At 35.3% G+C, this 16,203-nt stretch overlaps 1 protein-coding gene across 1 annotated transcript in view; it reads right to left on the bottom strand.

Moving 5' to 3' along the window:
- LOC144973371 (uncharacterized) overlaps window positions 1–8,525 on the bottom strand; it is a 107,324-nt gene extending 98,799 nt beyond the window's left edge. The window contains exon 1 of the mRNA XM_078915711.1: window positions 7,979–8,525. The gene's annotated coding sequence lies outside the window, so the exon portion shown is untranslated. The remainder of the gene's footprint in view (window positions 1–7,978) is intronic.
- Between the last annotated feature and the right edge of the window lie 7,678 nt (window positions 8,526–16,203).

The raw sequence follows: 16,203 nt of genomic DNA, 5'->3' as shown, positions 1-16,203 counted from the left end.
TGAGAGAATATGAGTAAAAAGCCTTTTCCTAGGACTCAACTATGCTCCGAGCGAGGCTCGAACCCAGGACCTTTCTATCCTAAAGCGAGTGCCATACCACAAGACCACATAGCCGCACCAAGTGCCTGCACCCCCCCCCCCCCTCCCCCGCTCATTTTGTCACTTTGCCTACCTAACGAGTCATTCATTTATATTGGAAGTAAAAGATTTCTGGATAACATCAAAATAACGCGTTTCGTCATAAAATGACTCAATCCAACCCGCTGACCTTTACCTACAAAATAATTAGGGTCAACTTTCAACAAGTCAATTTATTGGTACAGCCCGCCCCGCCCTGCATACCTACCGACGTGGGGTCAGAGGTCAGTCATACAAACATGGCCCAGGAATTTGATTCACACTTGTGTAATTATTATTATTATTATTATTATTATTATTATTATTATTATTATTATTATTATTATTATTATTATTATTATTATTATTATTATTATTATTATTATTATATAACATAATATTATTAATAATAATAATAATAATTATAATAACAATAATAACAATAATAGCAATAATACTAATAATAATAATAATAATAATAATAATAATAATAATAATAATAATAATAATAATAATAATACTTACTTACTTACATACTTAGTAAGTAATAATAATAATAATAATAATAATAATAATAATAATAATAATAATAATAATAATAATAATAATAATAATAATAATAATAATAATAATAATAGTGTTGTTTGTAAATGTAGACCAACCGTGGACATTAGCAAAGTTCTCCGATATCATGTCCAATAATATAACGTTACTGTGCTACAGGGTAACTTCACACTGTGACAAGGAAATACCATTAGGAAAAGCAATCAAGTTAGGGGTTTCCCTTTCGGTACCTCTAAATCATCATCACCAATTGATGTTATGAGTTTAGATAACATGCTCACAAAATCGACCAGCCATATAGATAGAACTCAGGTCTTTGTTATTGATTTTTGCCATCCATGTTTATGAGTAAATCTCATTTAACTACATTAAACAGAATATAAACCCCCAAGATTACACAGTTTTGTGTGTTGGTCCATTATATTTCCGGATGGAAATGTTGTGAGTTTATTAGCCAAGTGCACAGCATCTATGAAACTTACCAACACACAAAATTATGTGTATCCTTTAACGCTTAAATTCTGACTGATAATATGTAGATAGTGATAGCTAATCACTAACAGGCTGTTTTGAAATAATAACAACGTGCTGAGTGACGTTAGTTTCGTTCCATATATGCTCAAGTCCTGTCTGTTTGTATATTGGTAAGTACTATTAGTCCTGTATTGAAACAGGCCATATCGAGAAAAGATAGTATCAGCCAAGTAGGCCGACGTCTACTTATTTGCAGTTCCTGTAACCCAAATTGTTGTAATGGAAATACACTCAAACCAACGCAAAACGTTGTCGATAACAACAATGTTGAAACACGGCCTTAATTACGTTCCTATGTAGACCTGTAAATATGAACAAGTATGCCAAGGTGATAGCCGCAATGCAGTGCCGCAACGTGACAATAATAACTTAATTTATTGCATGAGATTCAAACAGCACATTTTTATAGTGTCTCCGTTTTCTCTCTGTTTATCTCCATTATAAATGTATTCACGTGCGCGTGCAAGAGAGAGAGAGAGAGAGAGAGAGAGAGAGAGAGAGAGAGAGAGAAGGAGAGAGAAAGGAAGAGAGAAGGAGCGTGAGAAAGGAGGATGAGAGGTGAGAGAGATGGGGGGGGGAAAGAGAGAGAGAGAGAGAGAGAGAGGGTGAGCAGCAAGGATATAGATAGATATATAGATAGATAGAGAAAAGGAGAGAGAGAGAGAGAGAGAGAGAGAGAGAGAGAGAAAAAGAGAGAGAGTGGGGGGGGGGGTAGAGAGGAAGAGAAGGGTAAACGATCTGTTATATTTTTATTTATTTTTTTACAACGGTCCACAACTTCTAACAACTTAGAAATCACCTCCAAAAAATGTACCGGAAGTGAAGTCATTATTGTAGATTATCGAAGGCCATAGAACGAGATGCAGATGTTTATTGTGGATTGAACCCGCTTTAACTGCGCGTGAAGCTGGTGCGTTACCAATCAAGCCACCACCATACCCAGCACAGGTCGAAAGGTTAAAATACAAAAGAACCGTGGGTTGCATTTCCCGCCAACTGATAATCTAATGAGTTTGCATGGATGTGCCAAAAAAACCATAATCGTAACAGTAATGGTCACTTGGATGGACAATGAGCTGGACGTAGGCCAAAGTTGTATCGCTATTTACTCACTGTTACTTACAGATTAAATAATCATTAATAAATTATACATCAATGCATAAATGAATAGATACATTTATAAATCAATTAATTAAAAGAGAAATTATTAAATAAATGAATGAATGAATGAATAAATTTAAAAAATTAATGAAATAATAAATAAATAAACAAAAACATAAATATAAAAAAAATCAATACATAAAAAATAAATAAATAAACAAATACATGAATGACTGAATATATAGATAAATACATAAATAAATAAAATATAAATACAAACATAATAATATTAATTGGACTTTCTCTTACTCTTTCAGAGAAGTAAATTATAGTTCATAGTCTTTCCGAGATAAAGAGAGAGAGAGAGAGAGAGAGAGAGAGAGAGAGAGAGAGAGAGAGAGAGAGCTAAGATACAGAGCTAGGGATAGAGAGATAGGGATAGATAGATAGAGATAGAGAGATGGAGACATAGATGGAGATAGAAAGAGAGAGATAAAGATTGATATAATATATAGATAGATATATATATATATATATATATATATATATATATATATAGAGAGAGAGAGAGAGAATATATATATATATATATATATATATATATATACAGATAGATAGATAGATAGATAGATAGATAGATAGATAGATAGATAGATAGATAGATAGATAGATAGATAGATAGATAGATAGAGAGAGAGAGATAGATGATAGAGATAGAGAGAGAGAGCGATAGAGAGTGAGAGTAAGAGAGAAAGAGAGAGAGTGAGAGAGAGAGAGAGAGAGAGAGAGAGAGAGAGAGAGAGAGAGAGATAGATTCTTTTTAAAACGCTCGTCAGTGGTTCAAATCAATCATCAAAAGTTATTCTAATTCAAACGTCACTTCGAACACACAATCACATTGATAGAACGATTGGAGAGTTGAGTTGAAGAGAATAAAATCCAAGAATGCTCGAAGATTGAAGAGGTCGTGAGTGATTAAAACTTGGGCCTGGTTAGTGTTTGGACTAATTAAACTCGCCTTTTCCAGGCAATTAGCAATCCATTACTCAATCGCGAAGATATTGGAAAAATCTTCCGCTCCGGGAAATTGTAAACTTCATGTTTTAAAATGTTTTCCTGACGGATTACATACAGGCTTTCAGTGTTTCGTTTACCTTGATGCGCTGTGTTTGTTTACTGTTTCAAAATGTGCTGTGTTTACTGTTTCAAAATGTGCTGTGTTAATTGTTTCAAAATGTGATGTGCTTACTGTTTCAAAATGCGCTGTGTTTGTTTACTCGTTTTTTTTTATGTGCTGTGTTTACTGTTTCAAAAATGTGCTGTGTTTATTGTTTCAAAATATGCTGTGTTTACAGTTTTTAAAAAATGTGCTGCGCTTATTGTTTCAAAACAAGCTACGTTTACTTTTTAAAAAATGTATTGTATTTATTATTTCAAAATGTGCTGTGCCCAATGCTTCTAAAATGTGTTGTAGTGTATAATTCATTGCTTCGAAAATGTGTTGTGTTTATCATTGTTCCTTTAGGTATTTATATAGTTTATATAGATTTATTTTTGTTTATTTGTTTTCATCGATTTAAAAAAAAATTCTTCTGTGTCTTTTTTTAAAATGAGGATTTTAAATGATAGGCATGACATGTTGTTCAAAAGGATTGAGGCAACCCTGTATAGTTAAGTCCAGGATATTAAGATTGGACTAGAGGGCCTATAAAGAGGAAAGGGAGGGATAGAGATAAAAAGAACACACACACACACACACACACACACACACACACATACACAGAGATAGAGAGAGAGAGAGAAAGAGAGAGAGAGAGAGAGAAAGAGAGAGAGAGAGGAAGAGAAAGAATGAGAGAGAGAAAAAGAGATAGAGAGAAGGAAAGTGAGGGAGAGAGAGAAAGAAAGAAAGAAAGAGAAAGAGAGACCGAACGAGAGAGAGAGAGAGAGAGAGAGAGAGAGAGAGAGAGAAAAGAAAGAGCGAGGGGGGGGGGAAGAAAGAAAGAAAGAAAGAGAGAGAGAGAGAGAGAGAGAGAGAGAGAGAGAGAGAGCAAGAATTAATTGTTGAGGCCAAACAATACTTGTATACGATATGTTACCCACAATATTCCAGCCCTCTCATTGGTTAAAACCTATCATTTCTAGGTAAATACGTAATCGTTGAATTATTACAGAATATTTTCGCACATTTTATTGGTCTGACATTAGATTTAAAAGACAACTGATTGGTAATTATAAATAATCTGTTGGTGCGCATGAATACAAATCCAACGCTTTTAGTTTTGGGTCAAATTGTCATTCAAGCAGAAGGAGAAAAATACAAATTAATTATGGTGAATAGAGAAAAGTACTAATAAAATACCGGCACATCTAAAAATACAATACAGTAAGTAGTATAAAAAGTATAATAGATGATCACCTGTTCTTAAAAGCCTTTATTTCTCCGCAAATATAGCGGGTTTTCCGTTAGTATAGACCTATTTTATTTTATTTTAAAGAAGAAAGAAAAAAACAAACGTTCTATTTGATATAGCGATGAACCACACAAACGACGTGTACGTATATACAGGTCTGACATCCGAGCCCACTTATGATCCCCTTCTCCTTACCACCCATAGGAAAATCGTCACATTCGTTACGATGTAACCGACAATTTTCTCATTCTGATTTCTCTTGTACATCACAAAATTTAAAGAAATGCTTTGATTACAGCTATAAATTATAAATACTAAACACTGTGTTGTAGAGCTTACTTGGTACTTTTTTGTCTGAGTAAGAAAAGTCTATTTTTGTGCTGGGTGGGTGTGAATTTTCATGGGAAATTCTAAAAATAGCTGGTTACAACATTACATTGTTGTAATGGACAACATTTTGTGTCATTTTTTAAAGGTTTCCATTACAACAATGAGCCCGTAAGGAACCATTGGGTTATTAAACCTGCAAATACGTGCAAGTCGGTCCAAAAGGTTTACAAGTACACATTTTTATTCAAAATTCGCAATCCGATTGTCAACAAAATAATGTATAGAATTAAAAAAACTCTTTACAGTAAAATCGGTGCGTTACAGTTACACAAGAGTGCACGTGCCGGCTGTGTTGCAGGCACATCGGTTGGGATTCTGAGGCAAAAATGCCAAAACATCCTTTTAACAATTTAGCCAGAAAAATAATTGAGTTCACAATACATAGATAGTCATTGCGTCATTATCAATTTACGTATTATTTCGATCAATTCAATTAATCCACAACTTGTCAAAATTCCACCCTAAACTTGTTAAAAATCAACCCTCGACTGTCAAAATTTAACCATCAACATTCCAAATTTATCCCTCAACAGGCGAAAGCTAACCCTTAACTTGTCAAAGATTAACTAACCCGTATCTGTCAAAATCAACCCTAAACTTGTCTCAAAAAATGTAATCCTCTTGTTCCAAAAATTAACCCTCAACTGTTAATACTTAATCTTCAACTATTCAAAATTAACTATAAACTGTCGAAAATTAACCCTTTAGATGTCACAAACTAGCCACCAAGTGTCAAAAAGCTTTAAACATGAATGAAATGACAGAGTTAGTTTTGTAAACTAAATTTTGAGTCAATTCAACAAAATAATAATAATAAATAAAATAATTCTCTTTATTCATACCCAAGAGGAAATTTGTCTTTAGGGTTTATTCCAAGGGTAGATTGGAATACCCCAGGCGTCAGCCGCAGTGCAGCTAGCAAGGTGAGCTAGGGCGATGTGACTTGCTCAAGGCCACACAACGAGGCGGGTAGTCGAACTCGGTATCTTTTGGGTGGGTACGTAGCAAAGATCCTACCGCTGAATCACGCTACCCCCAATTCAATTGATAGAATAATTTATAAATATATGGATTTAAAACTTTCTTCTAAGTGAAAATAAGATAGTATGGGCTTGTCAAAGAAACTCACAACATTGCCATTCGGAAGTATAACGGACCTACACATAAACCTATGTGTAACCTTGAACGTTTATACTCTGGTTTGTACAGTTTAGTGAGAATTAGATACTCGTAAACGCGGATGGCAAAAAAAAAAAAAAAATAACAAAAACCTCAGTGACGTCAACTTCATACTATCTATTAAAAGTTGTTTTGTGAGTGGATGTGAGTGTGTATGTGTGTATATGTATGTGTGTGTGTGTGTGTGTGCATGCATGTGAGTAGGTACGGTAGCCAGACATTTACAATCACCGCATTGCCTCCACGTGTACAGACATCAAACCATCCCATCTCATTGGCGTATTAATATTTAATGAAAGAATTAAACTATTGGTTATTTTGTGTCATGTGATATAATGATGTGTCGCTGCAGGGCGGGCGGATCCAGGAAAGAAAAAACAGGAGTCGTGTATTAGGAATCACCTTTTTTTTTTAGGGGGGCAGCGTGGCTCAGCAGTACAGTCGGTAAGGTCTTTGCTTCGGTACCTGAAAGGTACCAAGTTCGATCACCCGCCGCTGCGTTGTGCGGCCTTGTGCAAGTCACCTTAACCTAGATCAATTTGCAGGCGCTGCACTGCGGTTGACGCCTGGGTTATTCCAGTTTTCCCTTGGAATAGGCCCTAGAGCAAATTTTCCCTATGGGATGAATAAAGGGAATTTTATTGTCTATTTTTATTTATTTATTTATTTATTTTTGGTTTAGGAGGACAAGTGCAATAGTTTTAACCAAAGATTGATAATGGAGAGGCTTCGGATAGGAACAATACAGGCAATGGACGTTTCGGGCACAACCCCTTCGACAGTACAACAATAAACAGATGAATGTTGAAAACATTTTTAATAATAATAATATAACAATAATAAACGATGGAAAGGATAAGATAAGACTAGAAAAGTTGAGTTAAGATAATTCTAAAAGTGATAGGTCTGAATAATAAGATTGAATTTTAATAACAATGCAATGTAACAATTCCGAATTCATGAGGAAAATAACACCGCAATGCCCCCCTCCCCTGCACCCCCTACTCCCCCCCCCCCCCACCCAATCGGGGTCAGAACTAATTTCTTTACAAACTAATTGAAATAGATAGTATGCAGATGACGTCACTCAGGCCTTTGTTATTGTTTTTGCCATCCGCGTTTGTGAGTTGTTCTCACTAAACTGTATTAACCTGACTATAAACGTTCATGGTTACACAGTGTTTGTGTGTTGGTCCGTTATATTTCCGGATGGCAATGTTGTGAACTCCTTGGCCAAGCGCATTCTATCTATAGGTTCCAGTCCAGGCCTCAACTCAATCAATTCACCTTTGTAGAATATGGTTAAAGTGTTAACAATTTGTCAAAATGAAAAGGGAATATAAAATAATAATAATAATAACAGCAACAATAATAATAACAATAACAACAACAACAACAACAACAACAACAACAACAACAACAACAACAACAACAACAACAACAACAACAACAACAACAACAACAACAACAACAACAACAACAACAACAATAATAATAATAATAATAATAATAATAATAATAATAATAATAATAATAATAATAATAATAATAATAATAATAATAATGTACTTTATTCCTCCAATAAGAATTTTTTAAATACTTTATTCATCAAAATTCGAAATTAATTTAATTATTAATAAAATAATTCTTTAATTAAGTTATAGCAAATTTGACAAACTTACAATTTAAAGATTTATTTATCTCCAACGTTTCCGCAGGTGAAGATCAGAATATAATAAAACAATATGTCCAAAATATGACGAATGAGTTGTAGAATGAATCAAAACTTGATTTCACACTCCGTAGACAACAAAGATTACAACACAAACATCGCGTGTGTTTTTGTTTTTAGGTATCTACGCCTTCTTGGTTTGTTATCAAAATCTAAATTAACTTACACGTTTTAAAACTGAAAAACACACTGGATTTTAAACCCGATAGTTATTTATATTTATACATTTCAAACACACGAACTCAACAATAAAAATTTGTTTCCACTTGAAAACAAACAACAAAACTTCAATAACGAGGTAGTAGGTAAAAAATAATGTTTAAAAATCAAACGTTTTTGAAAGGGCGCACGCACGCGTGTGTTATATTTTAGTGCCGATATTATAATCTCGCCCGTCCGTTCGTACGCTGCGCACATGCATCCACTACACCGTTCGCCGTTCTCATTTGCACCACAACAATACACGTCTCTCACCCCGCGAGTCGAACACAAAACGTGGGGGAAAAAACATCATGAGTCGATCTCAACTTTGAAGGCAGGAGAGGGGCGATTTGGCGCGGCGGGTGCCAGGCGGTACAAGTAGCGATGGATGGTGGCAGAGGATCGCCACTTCCTCGCCCCCCCCCCCCCTTCTCTCCATTGCCATTCACTCACACCCCGCCCCCTTACACCCCTTTCTCACCCTTGTCATACTTGAGAGCAGCAGAGGTCTTTTTTTTCAATACTTTTTAATGGTTTTCACTTCAACGCTTTCTTCTCCCTTCTCCTGTCACTAACGTATTAAAAAAAAAATTCCGTCTCTCTCTCTCTCTCTCTCTCTCTCTCTCTCTCTCTCTCTCTCTCTCTCTCTCTCTCTCTCTCTCTCTGTCTCCCTCTCTATTTTTCCATCTCCTTTCTCTCTCAAACACAAACATTCGTTGTCTCTCTCTCTCTCTCTCTCTCTCTCTCTCTTTCTCTCTCTCTCTCTCTCTCTCTCTCTTTCTCTCTCTCCCTCTCTCTCTCTCTCGCTCTCTCTCTCTCTCTCTCTTTCTGTCCCCCCCCCCTCTTTCTCTCTCACTCAGTCACTCACCCAACCATAGTGACTTTTTAAATATTTAGTTCTTTTTGTTTCTCTGTTTAAACATTACTTAACATGCGGTTATTTTGACATGACATAGGACGGCGACGATCTAACTGCCAGACGAGGGGTCGAGGGACAGAAGCAGAAGAGACGGATCTTGAGAGGCGGCCACCGGTGCGGTAGGCTGAGGAGAATAAGTTAACACCAGCATTAGATGAGCATAATTATTTTATCCACACGCGCAGTGAGTGAGTACCTGCTGCTGGCTCTAACGACGGCACGACCGTGTGAGTCAATTGTGACCCTTCGTCTCGAAACGGTATTATGTCGGGATGAATAGGACCCCGAAAAGTGACTTTAGAATTAGATTGATAGTGTATACCAATTTTTGAACTTTTGCACTGTGAGAAATTGTCTTCATTCTCTGACATAACAAGTCCAAACAAACCCCAAGTTTTATGTTTTGTCAATAAATTCAATGTTTTACTACAAAATCATCCCGAAATAATACCGTTTTGAGACGATGGGTCAGAATTATTCTACCAGAACTGCCAACTGTCAATCTCAAAAATTCGTAGTTTCCAAGAAAAACAATGAAAAGGTCACAATAAATAGCATTACTAATCAATCATTTGCCCTCAGAATAATCACACATGCTTCAAAGTCCTAAATACAGTTTTTAAGCAATAAAACTTTCCTTTTTAACAAGATTTATCGAATCAAAAACGTCTATGCAGTTCTGTAACTGGAGCCAAAAATTCGTAATTCTACGAATTTTTCGTAGCACTAGGCAAGTCTGCTCAACTACCGCACTATGAAGAAAAAAAAAAAACATTTACAAAATTTTGGCCAGGAAACCCGTCCTACAAATTATTATCAATGGATTAAAATAACCCACAATTTGTCGCAAACTCTCAAACCTGGGAATTATTAGAAAACATCATTAAAATCACGGGCTTGACTTTTTTTTCTTTTTTTAAAATTTTTTTTTGACAAGTCGAAGGTCATTTTAATCATCATTGCCTTTCTCACCCTGGGTCAGGCATAGAGAATACAGGACTCCCTAGTCTGTGGGGTATAGGCCACAGACAAACAGTTTCCCCTCTCTATCTTGGGCTAACTTAATATTTTTAAAATCTCGTTCCATGTCTTATCACTTCTCTGTAAAATCAGCTTTTTTAACTCTTCCTCACGTTCCCCGTGGCCTTCCCCTTGATCTTCTTCTGCCCTGGGAGTTCCAGACCAATAATTTCAATTACAGTACATCGGTATTAAAAAAAAAAAAGTAAAACAGGGGAGAGAATGAATTATCTCGTCACTAACTCATCATCAATCTGTCGATTTGAGCGGGCGGGATATGCAGTCGTCGTAGGGGCCAGAGAATAGTAGCTTTCCACCTGCCTTTTAAACGTTGTTTCCTGTCCGTAAAATATTATTATTAAATATCTGTAATGTTCTGTTTTTGGTTATTTTTATTGTTGTTTTTGTTTCTTGGGGTTTTTATTCATTGAGGCCATGCGTTTAGGTAAAATAATCATAACTTCTGCCTGCCAGGTCATTCGTACAAACACACTACATAATAATGATGTTGATAATAATAATAATAATAATAATAATAATAATAATAATAATAATAATAATAATAATAATAATAATAATGATGATGATGATGTTAATAATAATAATAATAATAATAATAATAATAATAATAATAATAATAATAATAATAATAATAATAATAATAATAATAATAATAATATGATACTTAATCATCCAAAGGAAATTTTTTGTACATTACACAACACATAACAATTATACTTACTTGATTGAAAAACTATTTTTTTAAACCTTCATAAAATATAACAAATACTATCTTATTAAAAACAATATAGAAAATATCTCTGGATCTCCATCTGTTGTCAACCAAAGTCATCAATCGAAAGACCGTTCTTTCTTTATTTTTCTTCATTTTTTCATCTAATTATTTAAAAATCAAAACAGTCTTTGTCGCGTCAACAATTTCCATAACAACAAAATGTCATCATCACAACATCAGCATCGCAATGTTCTTCCAATTATTGACGAGATTATAATTATTAGTCGGTTTGTTTTGATTTTTTTCCCCCGTTTATAATTAGCTTTAAAATCTATCACTCAAAAGCCCGCACACAACCTGACATCATTTTGAAGAGTCATGACCAAAACATTTTTTTTCTCTTTAAATAAAAGAATAAAAGTGCATGTTTTTCTTTTCAAACGAAAATGTTTCCATATCGGATGCTTGACTGCTGTTGAATTTTCTTTGGTGGAGAAAACGGGGTTTGTAGTAGGAGTATCATAATTATCATGCAATCTTTAAAAACCCACAAAATGTATCGTTATGATTTGTCTTTTGAAACAACAACAATAGCACGCATGAGTAACCACGTCCTACTACAGGCGATAAACAGTCGGATAAGCCAGCAAACCAGTTGTCCGATACCGAAAAACCACTCGAGCGGAACGGAGCATGAAATATTGATATGAATATTGAATGGGGATTTGTTCAATGACATTGATGGGAGAGAATCGCTTATTGGCTGACACTCAATTTGGGAGGACTTTTCTGGGTTACTGTGGAAAAACACGTATTTAATATTTCGGACAGAAACTCGTCCTTTAAATATCCTTTCATTCAAACGACCCTCATCTTGGAAAAACGCTCAAACCTGGGACTACGCGACGTCTGTCTTGAAGTCCCGGATTTGAGAGTTTTTGACAAGATGAGTGTCATTTTTCTAGATCATTATTTGAAGGACGAGTTTTCTGGTCATAATTTTAACAACGTGTTTATTCAGAATATACATTCGTGTTTGTATCAGTGACATTTGGATGACTTTTGTTACTTTTTTGATGTTTGGGTTTTGATTTTGGAGATGTTGAGTTACGAAAGTCTTCGTCAAAGATTACAATAAAGATACGGTTATTACACAAGGAGGCAAAAGATACGATTATTGCACCAAGAGGCAAAAGATACGATTATTATTACACAAGGAGGCAAAAGATACGATTATTACACAAGGAGGCAAAAGATACGATTATTACACAAGGAGGCAAAAGATACGATTATTATTACACAAGGAGGCAAAAGATACGATTATTACACAAGGAGGCAAAAGCTACGATTATTACACAAGGAGGCAAAAGATACGATTATTACACAAGGAGGCCAAAGATACGATTATTACACAAGGAGGCAAAAGATACGATTATTACACAAGGAGGCAAAAGCTACGATTATTACACAAGGAGGCAAAAGATACGATTATTACACAAGGAGGCAAAAGATACGATTATTTTACAAGGAGGCCAAAGATACGATTATTGCAAAAGGAGGCAAAAGATACGATTATTACACAAGGAGGCAAAAGATACGATTATTACACAAGGAGGCAAAAGATACGATTATTACACAAGGAGGCAAAAGCTACGATTATTACACAAGGAGGCAAAAGATACGAATATTACACAAGGAGGCAAAAGCTACGATTATTATACAAGGAGGCAAAAGATACGATTTTTACACAAGGAGGCAAAAGATACGATTCTTACACAAGGAGGCAAAAGCTACGATTATTACACAAGGAGGCAAAAGATACGATTATTACACAAGTAGGCAAAAGATACGATTATTACACAAGGAGGCAAAAGATACGATTATTACACAAGGAGGCAAAAGATACGATTATTACACAAGGAGGCAAAAGATACGATTATTACACAAGGAGGCAAAAGATACGATTATTACACAAGGAGGCAAAAGATACAATTATTACACAAGGAGGCAAAAGATACGATTATTACACAAGGATGCAAAAGATACGATTATTACACAAGGAGGCAAAAGATACGATTATTACACAAGGAGGCAAAAGATACGATTATTGCACAAGGAGGCAAAAGATACGATTATTACACAAGGAAGCAAAAGATACGATTATTACACAGGAGACAAAAGATACGATTATTACACAAGGAGGCCAAAGATACGATTATTACACAAGGAGGCAAAAGATACAATTATTACACAAGGAGGCAAAAGATACGATTATTACACAAGGAGACAAAAGATACGATTATTACACAAGGAGGCAAAAGATACAATTATTACACAAGGAGACAAAAGATACGATTATTACACAAGGAGGCAAAAGATACGATTATTACACAAGGAGGCAAAAGATACGATTATTGCACAAGGAGGCAAAAGATACGATTATTACACACGGAGGCCAAAGATACTATTATTACACAAGGAGGCAAAAGATACGATTATTACACAAGGAGGCAAAAGATACGATTATTACACAAGGAGGCAAAATATACGATTATTACACAAGGAGGCCAAAGATACGATTATTACACAAGGAGGCAAAAGATACGATTATTACACAAGGAGGCAAAAGATACGATTATTACACAAGGAGGCAAAAGATACGATTATTACACAAGGAGGCAAAAGATACGATTATTACACAAGGAGGCCAAAGATACGATTATTACACAAGGAGGCCAAAGATACGATTATTACACAAGGAGGCAAAAGATACGATTATTACACAAGGAGGCCAAAGATACGATTATTACATAAGGAGGCAAAAGATACGATTATTACACAAGGAGGCCAAAGATACGATTATTACACAAGGAGGCAAAAGATACGATTATTACACAAGGAGGCAAAAGATACGATTATTACACAAGGAGGCCAAAGATACGATTATTACATAAGGAGGCAAAAGATACGATTATTACACAAGGAGGCCAAAGATACGATTATTACACAAGGAGGCAAAAGATACGATTATTACACAAAGAGGCAAAAGATACGATTATTACACAAGGAGGCAAAAGATACTATTATTACACAAGGAGGCAAAGGATACGATTATTGCACAAGGAGGCCAAAAAGCTTCCAATGCCCATCCCTCTTTAATCGTCACCCAATTTTGCATGGCGTTTACAATTGTTGATTAGACATCGTGATGATTTTATTGAAAAATCTAATTTATTTCGTATAAAATCCCATCAAAACAGACGCCATCATTTTTAGCAAGTATGCTGGGTGATAATCTTCCTGTTAGCGAGGATGACAATGAGGTGAGAGTACTTGCATTGAATCGATACCAGTAAGTGGTTGCTCTTATTATTTTGAATACAATCAATTTCTCAAAAATGATATCAACCATTTCCTGCTCTGAACATTGGGAAAGTATTCTATGATAAGTGAGCGAAATATATAATAATAATATATTAAATGCAGAAAATATATCTCTGTGCCGAAATGAAAAGCTTCGTGCGTGGAGTTCTTTTACCTAAGATGCGAATAATCTATTTTCTATTAACTCTCTCCTTTCCAGCCATTTTCAGGATTTTTCCCAAAACTTCACAGCCAACTAATACAAAAATATATTTTTTATCATATCAACGCCAGTAAAAAGGAAGAAAATGGGATAGTAAAAAGTTCTAGAATTACAATAAAACATCCAAGAAAAGGGAAGACAAAGGGGAATTGGTTCAAATAAGAAACAGATGTAGATTCCAAAATCACTCTATCAAAGTACTTAGTTTGAGATCACTAAAAGTCTCATCCAGACACAAGCACAGGTCCCGGCAAAGAGGAACACACTCAAATGTTTTACGAATACAGTGCATAACAGAGAGATGATTTACAATGAAAATAATATCATCTCCTAAAACTAACTATACATTTGACTGTATTCCCCTCAGCCAGAGCATCCCCCCTGCACACTTTGGGAGGTCAGGAACCCCACCCAGTCAACACTTGAATCATCCATTTTGAGTTGATTGCCTTATCATTCCGTTAATTGCAGGGACAGATGTGCTTGTACTATTCTATTTTCAAAATGCAGTTTATTAGATTAATTAATGATACTATTTGCTTAAAGAAAAACTGTCTCCGCTTTTTTAAAGTGTGCTTTTATATAGTGCAATATCCACTAAATAGCGTGCTCAAAGCGCTTTAAAAAGGGCCCGTGACCAACAGCAACACGTAACATAAAGAACGAGATATGACGCCTGTACGGCGATATTACAATATTTTTTCGACAGAGACAAAGCTGTTTTACGCCTGAGTACGGTGAGAGAGTGTGAGTAAAGAGCCTTTTCCTAGGACTCAACTATGCGTCGAGCGAGGCTCGGACCAAAGACCTTCCTATCCGAAAGCGAGTGTCATACCACAATACCACATAGCCGCATTGTTTTAGAATCTTCGACAAGGGGAGAAAAAACATTATAAATCTGATCATGTTTTGACTTTTATACATTCTGATTACGATATGACACGTAAAAAAGCTCTATCAAGCATGAAGAATAAAAAGTACCGATTTTCTTTGTTTTAGAACCAAGCTGCTAGTTACTGGGCGGACAGGACGTGGCATCAGACTATTGAATCCTATTATTATTATTATTCATTTCTGGCCAAAGAGACACAAAAGACGTTTTACCAGTGACTGGGATGTAACATCTCTTGAGAATTCTCGGTCATTCGATCGGTCAGACTGTTGTGGTGTATTGTTGATGTTGAATCACCAGGGTGATGATCGGTCACCAATGCTTGGACTCGTACGCGTGTGACCCCATAACTCACGAGTCCACGGGGATTTCAACAATAAAGAACAAACAATAAGAAAATCAAAGAACAGTCTCGCATTTTACTCGATATTATTTCACAAATCAATACGGAAGTGATGTTTGGTATATGAACGGTTGTAAGGACAATTTTGCCAAATTCTGAAAGAAAATAAAAAGTGCATTTAAAAGTTTGGCCAGAAAACTCGTCCTTTAAATATCGATCGATTAAAATGACCCTCATCTTGGCAAAAAATTACTTTTAAAACCTGGGACTTCAAGGCAGTCATGGGATTTCTTGCAAAGTCCCAGGTTTGTTGGTTTTTTTGCTAAGACAATGTTCATTTTATTGAATTGTTATTTGAAGGACGAACGGAAACCCCGGGTTTGACAGCTTTTTTCCTCTCTTTTTTGTTTTCCAAGAGGGTGATTTTAATGAGTCGATATTAATTTGAAGGACGAGTATTCTGACCAAAATTTATAAA

This window comes from Berghia stephanieae, chromosome 5 (genome assembly GCF_034508935.2).
Source record: "Berghia stephanieae isolate SIO BIC M18660-M18661 chromosome 5, UCSD_Bste_1.3, whole genome shotgun sequence".
Classification (NCBI taxonomy): domain Eukaryota; kingdom Metazoa; phylum Mollusca; class Gastropoda; order Nudibranchia; family Aeolidiidae; genus Berghia; species Berghia stephanieae.
Note: the sequence above shows the minus strand (reverse complement) of the source record. Positions and strands in the feature narration are given on the sequence as shown.